The sequence below is a fragment of the Serinus canaria genome, chromosome 1 (genome assembly GCF_022539315.1).
Source record: "Serinus canaria isolate serCan28SL12 chromosome 1, serCan2020, whole genome shotgun sequence".
NCBI lineage: Eukaryota > Metazoa > Chordata > Aves > Passeriformes > Fringillidae > Serinus > Serinus canaria.
Window position 1 is genome coordinate 87,418,054 of NC_066313.1, and position 11,347 is coordinate 87,429,400.

Genomic DNA, 11,347 nt, shown 5'->3' on the forward strand with positions numbered 1-11,347 from the left:
GCAGAGTGTTTATCCCCCAAATGCTTTGAAACAATACATTAACAATACTGTCCACTCATGGATGGGGAAAATAAGGCACACTGGTTTGTTTTCCAGGGCCCTTATGGAGCAAGCACAGTCTGAGGTTTTCAAAGAGTGTTGAACAGTGTAGACATTTCCCCGAGGCCGTAACGCCCCAGTCTCTTCTGCAATTAGTAGTTTAATACCCACCCGCATCTTTGAAACAGAGAAGCATGCTTTAAGACAAGGCCCCTGATATCCTGTAGCTTGCAACATAGAAAAAAATGCAAGTCCATAATTCTACAGATTCATAAAAGGAAGAAAAATCCTTAAGTAATGTCGCACTGATGGTGGCAATGGAAACATTAATGAATGGTTTCACCACATTACATGACAGGTAAAATGCCATGTGGATGCCAGCTCTGGCCAAAAGCACAGCAAAACCCAGCCTAGGAAGCTCTACATAGGGACTTTGGGGCTTTTAACCTTCAGGAAGCATTTCCAGAATGAGCATAGTTCCCAGGCGTGAGTTTGCACCTGAGTGTCTGGAGCACTGACCTTCAGCAACCAAGACTAGAAAAACAGATAAAGAAAAACATCCATCTAGGCTGCAGGATGTGATCACATGTTGTGTGAGACATGGTCTATGTGAACAACTGGTGCTAATAAATGAAAGGTAAAGTCAATGTGAATGAGGATTTAGTCAGATATAAGGCCATGCTACAGAATAAAGTAGTGGAGAGCACAGGGGGAAAAAAAAAGTATTTCTGCAAATGAAAGAATTGATCAGGTTGGTTATATTCAACTGACTTAGGAAACACTGTGAGGTCAAAAGGAAACAATGAAGCTGCTTGTGGACTAATGCAGGAAATGTGGGTAATGAGATGGAAGAACTAGAACTGCAAGCAAGATGTGGAAACCTCTCATGCAGAGTAGAGGAGTGACGATAGAATGGCGCTCAAGATGGAAAAGGATTTGAAAAGACCATTTTCTGAGGTTATACAGGCCTAAAGAATTTAACATGAATGTGGAAAAACACACATTAGTATTTTCAGTGAAAGAAATCCAAATTCAAACTGCATGATCCCGTGAACATTTGAAACCTGACAGAAACTGGGAAAGAAAGACTCTTGCAGTGCCCAAAAATTAGCAAGTTTAGTCCTGTGGATAATAGATTTCTGTCTCAAACAGTCAAAGCACAGAAGAACAGTGCTGATATTTCAATATTGTACTTAGTGCAAAACCATGTCATTGAAAAATATCTGGTGGTATAAAATCACTTTCTATTGGAAGCTAAGAGGGATAAGATTATATACAAAGATTAATGAGAGGACATATTTAAGATGGAAATACCCTAATTAAGTGGAAATACACGATATTAATTATTAAAAATATATTCATTAAAATACATGAGTACACAATACTATAGAGTAAATCTGCAATGGCAATTGGAAACAAATTCCTTATAATATGATTGAATTTCTGAAATAATTGGGATATTGTAGAAAAAAAGCAGAAGTAGTGCTAAAATAGATTGTGTGGGTGAAACAGGAATGATGGTCAGGTCCTGCAGGCCACAGACCTGCATCTCATGTTGCTTCTGGTCCTAATGTGCATCATTATAGGAGTCTAAGCACACTTGAAGTAAATTTGAGTGGCATCCTGCAATGCATAATGGCACTTAGCCACTTGTTAATTCTCCCAAATGAGTTTTCCACAATTATGACTGAAGCACTAAAATTGACTTACTCCTTTTGAAATGGAAAAGGTCATTTTTTTTTTGCCAAGCTAGTGAATTTCACTACAAGCAAAAGGAATTGAATATATCCGGCCAATTTGCTAATGGAATATAATTTTTATCCATTTATTAATAACGGAGGTTAGAATGCTGAACTGCACTTTGTGTTATTCAGCAGTTCACATCCATCAAAACATTGGACACAATTTTCAAAAAGACTGGGAAGGAAAGGTGCTCCCAAAACTTATCTGTCACTGAGGGCATGGCAGTCAAGGCATGGGCAGCTCCAGTTATCTGGTTTCTTGTGGTTTCAGCACGTTTAGATAGAATACAGATTATCTTTGATCAGGGCTATTTTGACAACAGAGTCAATTTTTACATTATGCCACTAAGCACTGCAGAGCCATGACTGGGTAAGGCTTTTCCTCCTGTGGGGCTGGGCAGGAGCATGGCCATGGTGAGAGGAATGAAGAGATGCCTGCTGCCCACCAGCCTATAGGTCTTTTTGCTGTCTCTCCATCTTTTGGTACCTGCATTGTTCTGGTCTATGGTCAAGCATAGTGAATAAGCCTGTCCTCAGCATCACATGAGTTGTCTGGCTATGAACTTGCACATAGCCCACTAATAGTCAGCCAAGAATGGGAGAGAGCCATCTTTAAAATCCACATCATCCCACAGAATCACACACACAAAAATATCATCAATGAAATTCTGCTGGTTTGATTGCATGCTATGCTGAGCAATTCCACTTTGCTTGTGGAACTGCCCAGCATAACATGCAATTGCTCCTTTAATAGTGTTAAGGTTTCCTTCTTTTCTTTCCTATAGAACAGCTTCTTTGGAATCTAGAATATCTTGATTTGACTTCCTCCACAATGTGCTCTTCCCACTCCAGTAATGATCAACAGCTACTTTTGCCAACACACAAAGTGCAAGCCTCATTGCTCAGCATGTAAGAGGAATGTAAGAAGTTTGCAATAAAAAAGATTTCTAGCCTGTACAGATTTTTTCAGACCCACAAAGATGAGGTGAGAGAAATATGACAGTGAAGTTAACTGAACACCAGAAGTAATAAAATTTCTCAGGGCTTGTGTATCAGAGAGCTATGTAAACTTTATTATTCTGTGAGACTGTTAGAAAATATTATGCTCCAGCAAAGCAATGAACTAATAACTTCTGCTTCATTCTTGTTTCCTGCACAACAGGAAAGAAATATTTGAAGACATGATATTCTTTTTTGTCAGTTATCTGTTCTGCTGGGTACTGTTAAGTGTATGTTTTAATTATTATACACTCAAACCATACACTAATTTTAGATTAGTGATAAATTTCAATAACTAAAGGTAAGACAGCCAACCTAAAAATGACAACTCTGCTCCTTAAGTTTTAAGGTAGGCTATTAAACTTAATTATTTCATCTGTAAAGAACTATACAGAAAGCCAGGCTCTGGTTTATGAAAACAAAAAAGAAAAATAACTGTGGTTCCTACTTAAGATAGGAGATTGTTTTACTCAAAATAACACCAAGAAAACTGACAAAAAAAATGCATTTTTATGGGAACTCATCTTATACAGCCTCTGAACTGTAGCCATTGGACAGTAATGACACCTTCCTGGTGTCACACATGGGAACATGCTGTTGAGCAGGATCAGCTGTGTGAAGCCAGAAGGTGTAGAAACACCTTTTGCAGGAAACAAGAAAAGGAAGATATGGGCTCAATGAGTTAAAACTCTAATTATCCAGCAATCATGTAGTGCTTGCTGACAGAGACTGATTGGTATTCTACTATGTAAGTTAAAATGATATTTGACATTGTCTGATATTTGTGTATGCCCTCATATACAGCAGTTATGCACGTAAGGTGTCCATGCTGAGGAACAAGCACAGTTACCCAATTTTAGGACTGAAAAAAAAATTTGTGGTTTCCATCAGTTTCAAATCAAGTTTTCTGCTTCTGGTGAAGTGTCCTTGAGGATTTCACTTTATAAAAACTGCTTGTAATTTAAGAGAAATGTCATTTTACCAACCTAACATAATATTCGAATAAGCAAAATAAGCAGTTATATCTTCATAAAGAACTTATTTCCCTTCTTAAAAAAGGAAAAATGAAGCCTTCATTCCTGAACAGGCCCTCTCACAGGATTTCAATGCTAACATTTTAAGGGGACTTCATTTTTAAAAAGAGTTACATGTTTGCACATTGAATACTAAATCAGCACAAAGCAGAAATACAAACTTATACAAACTTAAGAAAACCTGGATTGTGCAGTCAGTTCAGTCCCATGCCTGATAAACTGACTAAAATGTATGTTTAGCTTATCTTGCACAAAGGCTTGCATCAAAACTTGGGAAACTTGACACTGCCTTTTTATAACTAATTTTCATGCACAAGCAGTTTCTATTCAGGTGTACTATGAGAAAAATACATGCACCAGAGCAAGGCAAAACCAGAAATTAGTTGTCTCCTAGCCCATATATTCAGGAAAAAAGCTTTGTCTGAGGGATTTCTCATGTCATTCCCTTTTATTTAACCTAGTAAAGCATTTACAGCTGCACTGCTCATCCATTTCCCTCTCAACATCTCCTCTAGATTTATGTCTCTTTCCAACAACCTACGGAATACTGCAGAGGTTTTTAATTAATCTAGAGAAACTGCCAGCAAAAAGATTTATTTAACAACACGTTTCTAATTTAAAAATAGGGATATAAAATGCAGAGGTCTCACAGCAATTACAGTACCTACAGTCATGAGAAGAAATGTCAGAGAAAATAGGCATTTGGCAATATGACATAGAATAGCAATACCAGGACAATGCAGAGTAACTCCATTACTCAGTTTAGTAATGAAGGTTAATGGTCCTGTCTCTGCTGTCTCTGTATGCCAGAGTAATCCTGGAAACAAGCAGTGGGGATGCAACTGAAGAGTTACCAACTATAATTGAATATTTGAAAGTAAACTTTACGTTAGTAATAGATTCCTGTTAATCACACAATGAGCCATTGTGACAGGCATTATCAGTGAGGAACTTCTTGTTTACAAGCCCACTCAAAATGCATGGTCTGGGATGGTTTTCAGCCACACAGAACACTGCAGGGTAAGAAGACCAAGTAAAAAATATGGTGCTTTACTAAACAATTTATGTATGGAGACAAAGCAAGTTGGGAATAATGGTAGCTACTAATAGCAAGCTAACTTTTGCTTCTAAACCAAAGCACCACCAGCAAATTAGGATGGGAATGGATAGACTAGATATGTTTGTCCTGCCCCTCATCACACCTGTGCTGTAGCCAGCAATAACCTGTGTACAAAAATTTTGTAAGGAGAGGTACTAAACTTCTAGATAAGTAGCAGAGTTTTTGTAATTAAAAATATTTAAGGCACCAAGAAACTGCTTTTCTAAATGCAGGTCCACCACATCATATATATGCAGCTGGAGCTGAGGGTTTACGACAAGGAGGACAAGAAAAGGGCTCACACAGGTGGTATAATTTGGATTTCACTAGATGATGCATTAGAGGAAGCTGAAGCAGGCCTTGGAAGTATGTGACCTCTTCAAATTCTTCATACTGCTTCTTTCCCATCTTTTTCTCCCCAGTCTGTCACTAAGGGCACGAGATAATGAAAATGTTTGGATCTGTTTGCTGAATTTATTTGTTCTACCATAACAAAGGTTTGTACCAGACTATTCCTCTGGATTTGTCCAATTTCTCTTTATATAATTTCTCCTCACAAATTTATGTTGATTTTTACAATCATTGCAAAAGTCAAATGGCTGCAGTTTCACTGCACTGAAGAAAACCACAAATATATAGGGAGACAATGCATGTTCTGCAGTGTTATTCCCATACAGCTGAAGAGGACATTTATAAAACTACCAAGGATTAAATGTCAGGACAAGGGCAAGCATTCATACAAAGGCAAACATTCATACAAACAGGCTGGGAACACAACTCCTGAGGTTCATCTTACAGTTTTGCTATTAAAAATAGAACAATAAATGCCAAATTAGACTACATGCCTCTTAAGTGTCCTGTCTTATAACCTGAGTAGTGGGACCAGGAAGGGAATGTCATTGTCTGTAGAACCAGAGAATTGGAAGGGTAGCAAATCCATCCAAAATATCTTCTTCAGTGTCTCAGACATCTTAGGCACTTTTACAAAATGAGTATTTGATGCTACTGCTGTGGTTCAGGCCAGCTGGGCAAGCAGCAGAGCAGAGGAGGTGAAGTCGGGTGTCCTCCTATCTCTCACGTGTTACCTGGTCAGAAGTCACTGCACCTCAAGTCATTGCACCTCTTTGCTTTTGCTTGTCCTCCACTTTTTTATTTTATTTTGCTTTAAGGTCTCTAAGGTAACATCTCTTCCTATGGACCTGGAATGTGCCCAAGAAGGTTTAAAGTTGTCCAGAATACCTATATGCTGTTATAATATAAATAATGATAGAAATAATGAATACATCCCCAGCCTTCTGCTTCAACAGCTATTTCCCCAGTACATGATTAGCAAAATTAATTCAGAAGTTGGCTGTTCTTTGACTCACATTGCTCTGAGTAATGTCTGGCAGGTTTTCTATGACCTTGTGCATGCAGTGTGGTGTTAACAATTTGACGTGCAGAACTATTTCCTGCAGTAGAGGATTTATAAAATGTCACGTTGCTGTGCAAAGACACTCTCTTCCAGTCAAACACAGTGTTTGGCACAGTATTTACTGCTAAATTAGCAATTGCTAATTGGTTATAATAATATTATTGTTGAAAGAGGCATTTCATTTCACACAGCTGCCTACCCATTTACAACATTCCTGTAGTTGATGGGAAAATTAGAAACACCTTAGAGGCTTACAAATTCAGTGCTCTGTCTCAGTGCCTGAAATGATCCCCTCTTTAATGAAATGTGAATCCTGAAGGACTGGAAGGTAATGAACTTTGTAGTTGTTCATTTTTCCAGCCTGTTTTTAAAGTCTGCCCTATGGCTTTTATAATTTATTTGTGCTTTTTTTATCTAAGGCTCAAGGTTTTACACCTGGTCTAGTAGATATTTGCGTTCCGTTGCTGGCACTTTCAGAATAAATAACTGTCTGCTCTTTCAACTACTGAAATATCTCTTTGAAGCCAATTATTAAAGAAATCCTGGAGTAATAGCACATGCCCTAGACAGCCTGTCAAACATATACTGCCAATATTATATATTTATACTAATCCTGTGTTAGAAAACAACCATTCCTTGGATTTCATAGCACAGAATTCTAATGGTAAATGACTTTTTCATTCCTATGTAGGTAATTTTTTGAAGGGCTTTAAACTATAAGCTCTTTAAGCCAGGACTTATGTTTATATTTGTCTCCTGTTCTTGGCCAAATATTTTTAAAAGACCCCAATCCCCTAACACAATACCATTTTTTGCATGGTTGACATATTAGTTATCCAACTTGCTAAGCTTTACTGTCTCCCCTTGGTAGACTTTGCTTGAGCTTTGCAGATGGATGGCAATATAATATCAAAAACACTGAAGTAATTTTAATAAAAGTGCAGAGAGAGTGCTAAAAATTAACTATATACATACATGTAACTTTGCAAGTACATATACAAGGAAAGACCTTAATTAGAACAACTAGAACTTAATATATTTTGTAATATTTAAGAGACCCGAAGCAAGGAATCTTTGAAATACACAGACTTGCAATAACAAAGAAAAATACTCCATTCACAGTCTTTTCACGCCATAGTTCCATTTCTTGTAGATTTTTTAAATTAACTATAGAGCAGTAAAAGTGTATGTGCAACTTCAGAGGGACCATCATGGCAACTGTCAGGAATTCCATAGTAAATGTGCTGTGTTCAAAGATACACAGATATACATATATATATATAGATATATATATATAGATGTATATATATAGATATAGGATACATTGCTCACTTTAAACATTTTATTTCATTGTTGCAGTATTCTCTGCCTCTGAAATGATATGGATCATATGCAGATATTCTTTTTAAAGCAAAAGCTCTTAAATTAAAAGCTTAGAGTAAAAAGAGTAATTGTCTTCACTCTCCTAGGGCCAGCTGAAGAAGAAATACTTTGCAAGTCAATCATTTTGTGCAAAGCGAAATCAAGAAGTAGAGTGAAGTGTAAATCACCACCATCAGTTCTGATCTGGTTGCAGTCAAAGCCCCCAGTGCAAGGTCATCACTGGGGGAAATGAAAAAACTTTAGATGCTGAAGGTCTTGCTTCCATTACATGGAATTCCCACATGCATATTGGTCCCTTTCCACTTTAACATGCAATGACTGGCATATTAGGGGGCTGCACCAGCAGTCTGTGAAAGATTTTGGGGGATATTTTAGTTCCTGCAGTGCTTCTGTCTGAGCATACTAATATTAACTAGCTCTGCCAAGCCCTAGCCTCTGAGGCAGGTAAAGTTAAGCAAAGAAATCTCAAAGTCATTCTGAGCAAAACAGTGACCTTTGAAAGGGCCACTGAAGTAAGGAAGGGTGTCAGCAGAAAAGGTACCTGTGACTAGCACAGGAAAACTTTGGCCTGCTCAGGATGCTGGTTGAGTGAATTCCTACCTTGGGGGGCAGTCCTGAAGAGTAAAGGTGTCCAAGAAGGCTGGACATTCTTCAAGAAGAAAATCTTCTAGGCACCAGAGCAGTCCATCCCCATGTGCCAGAAGGTGAGCCAGAAAGAAAGACCAGCCTGGCTGGACAGAGAGCTTTGGCTGGAACTTGGGAAACAAGAAGAAACTTTACAGCCTTTGGAAGAAGCAGCAGACAACTCAGGAGGACTGCAAGGGTGTAATGAAATTATGGAGGGAGAAAATTAGAAGGGCCATCTACAAGAAGGGCTGGAAGGAGGATCTGGGTAACCAGAGGCCTGTCAGCCTCACCTCAGTGCTGGGGAAGGTCATGGAGCAGATCATCTTGAGTGCTGTCATGCAGCAGGTACAGGACAGCCAGGGGATCAGGCCCAGCCAGCACCAACATGGGTTTGTCAAAGGCAGGTCCTGCTGGACCAACCTGATCTGCTCCTGTAATAAAGGCAGATGTAACTCTGCTAAGTGATACAGAGTTACAGGCTGGGGGCAGAGTGCCTGGAAAGTTGCCTGCTGGAAAGGACCTGGGGGTCCTGGTGAACAGCAGCTGCACAGGAGCCAGTGTGTGCCCAGGTGGCCAAGAAGCCGGTGGCATCCACTCAGTGGCATCCTATCAGCAGCACTGTGTCCAAACGGACCAGAGCAGTGACTGTCCCCCTTGCTCAGCACTCGTTTGAGGCCAGACCTCAAATCCTGTGTTCATTTCTGGGCCCCCACTGTAAGAGGGAGGTTGGTATGGTGGAGAGTGTCCAGAAAAGGACAGCAAAGCTCATGAAGAATATGGAGCACAAATCTTATGAGGAGCAGCTGAGGGAGCTGGGGTTGTTTAGCCTGGAGAAAAGGAGGCTCAGGAAAGGGCATTATTACTTCCTACAACTACCTTAAAGGAGGCTGTAGCCAGGTGGTGGTCAGCCTCCTCTCTAAAGTGACAAGTGACAGGATGAGAGGAAATGGTTTCCAGTTGCACCCTGGGAGGTTTGGATTGGACACTGGAAAAAAATCCTTCACTGAAAGGCTGGCTAAGCATCGGAACAGGCTGCCCAGGGAAGTGGTGAAGGATATCATCCATGAAGGTAGCTGTGTCACCTGGGGGCATGCTTTGGTCGTGGACTTCACTGTGCCATGTTAACAGCTGGACTCTACAACCTTATGCTTAATGATCCCATGACTCTGTGAAATGGATGAGAAGGAAACTAAAACAAAGCAATCTAATATTTAATTAAGATGGGCTTGTGTGTTTAAATAAAGCACTGAGGAAAGGTGAAGCTGTAAGCCCTGGAGCTGCCCTGTACTGGATGGGTAAAGAGAATGAAGGCTTTCAAGGTTAAGGGCTGTCTTGACACAGGTGTCATATTGCCCTGTACTGTTTTGGTCCTAGACTATAAAAGTACTGTGAGGTCAGTATTTATGTAGGAAAGCAAAACAGAGAAAAGATCACATCACATTCATATAGCTAAGTAGTAATAAATCAGAAAAGAAAAAAAAGTGTTGTCATAGTTGCTTCAGCTTTTCCCAGTCTAAAGCTGAGAGTATTTTATAAAGGGGCTTTTTCATTGTTGTTTTAACAAAAGAAAAATCATTTAATGCTGCTAAAACTTTGCCATTTGTTAGGCTGCCTTATCCAAGGTACAGCTATGACAGCTTCTCAGCAGGCACCACAAATGGCTTGTTAGCTGAAGCTGGAAGGATATTTAATATCTGACGTTTCAAAAGAACTAACAAGCCCCTGAGACAATGCATAGATATCAGTACACAAAATAAATAAAGCAATGTATAGATCCATCCTTCTTTGCATACTCTGGTATTTAGATAGCTTGCACAGAGTTTCATCTCAGATCTGAAAAATGGCTTCTGAATGAGTCTAAATTTAAACACAGAATAACACGAACAGTAAAGCTCTGTTTCAAAAGATTTATTTATTAGGGAGAATGGAACAGAATGATTAATCATCTTGCTCCAGACAGAGCTGCAAAAGTGAGCTGTTGGATTGTTCAGTGAAGAAGACACTCTGAAGCACAACTGCAGAACTACAAAATATGGTATGGAGAATGTGTGGTATCAGGAATTCAGTGAGTAGATTAGGGTCATCAAGTTGCATTAAAAAAAACAAAAAGAAAGTTATTATTTGTAGCATGCATTTACTGCAGTTTAGTTTTCCCCATCAGTGAATGCCTCTAGAGGTAGCTTCCTAGGAAAGTCCTGTAGGGAACAAAGGCAAGATGCCTAAAATTTTGACACAGCTATTTTAACATTAGTTAAAGCCTTCATTCACATTCAGGATAGTTGCACTCTCACAACCTTCTTTAATACAGGTCTCTGCCTCTGTGTCTTCTGGTGCTCTAGAAGCCTGAATATATTGCTCACTTTAAACAGCTGCTCTATTCCAAGCCTGTGTCAGGATGCTTTCAAAAGCTTTTTATTTTGTGCTTTTAAATCCCTTAACATAAAAAAGACCTGGACACACTCTCTACTATTAATAATAGGAATATGGAATGCTTCTTGTTTAAAGTTGTCTTTTTTCTAAGTCAGCTTTTTGTGTTTCTTCTAAAAATGTGTATTCTGTGAATGAAAATATCATCTGATACAGGAGACTGCCCTAATTAGGGAGTTTAACTATTAGAATGCACATCATTCATGACACAATATACTTGGCATTTATAAGCCTTGTGCACCAGTTTAAAATGATGGCAGACTTGTGTCCAGAACTTCTATTGCAGCCAAAAGTTTTTATTTTCTCCTAAAAAGCATCTTGCCAAATACTTGTGTTGCCGAAATTTTCCAAGGTGGTTTCTGACTTAAGTTGTTTTATTCTCATGAGTCCTATTTTCTAAGCCACTCTCCATGATTTGCCCATGCAAACACAGTCCTCAACATTCCTGTGGCTTGCATGAAAATTTCACAAGCAGACAGCTAAAAGTACAATTATATTAAAGCAAATAAACTGTCATGCAAACAAAAGTGGTTATACTGTTAAAAGTTCTGGAACTATTTGTTTGATTTTCAAAGCTGATTGG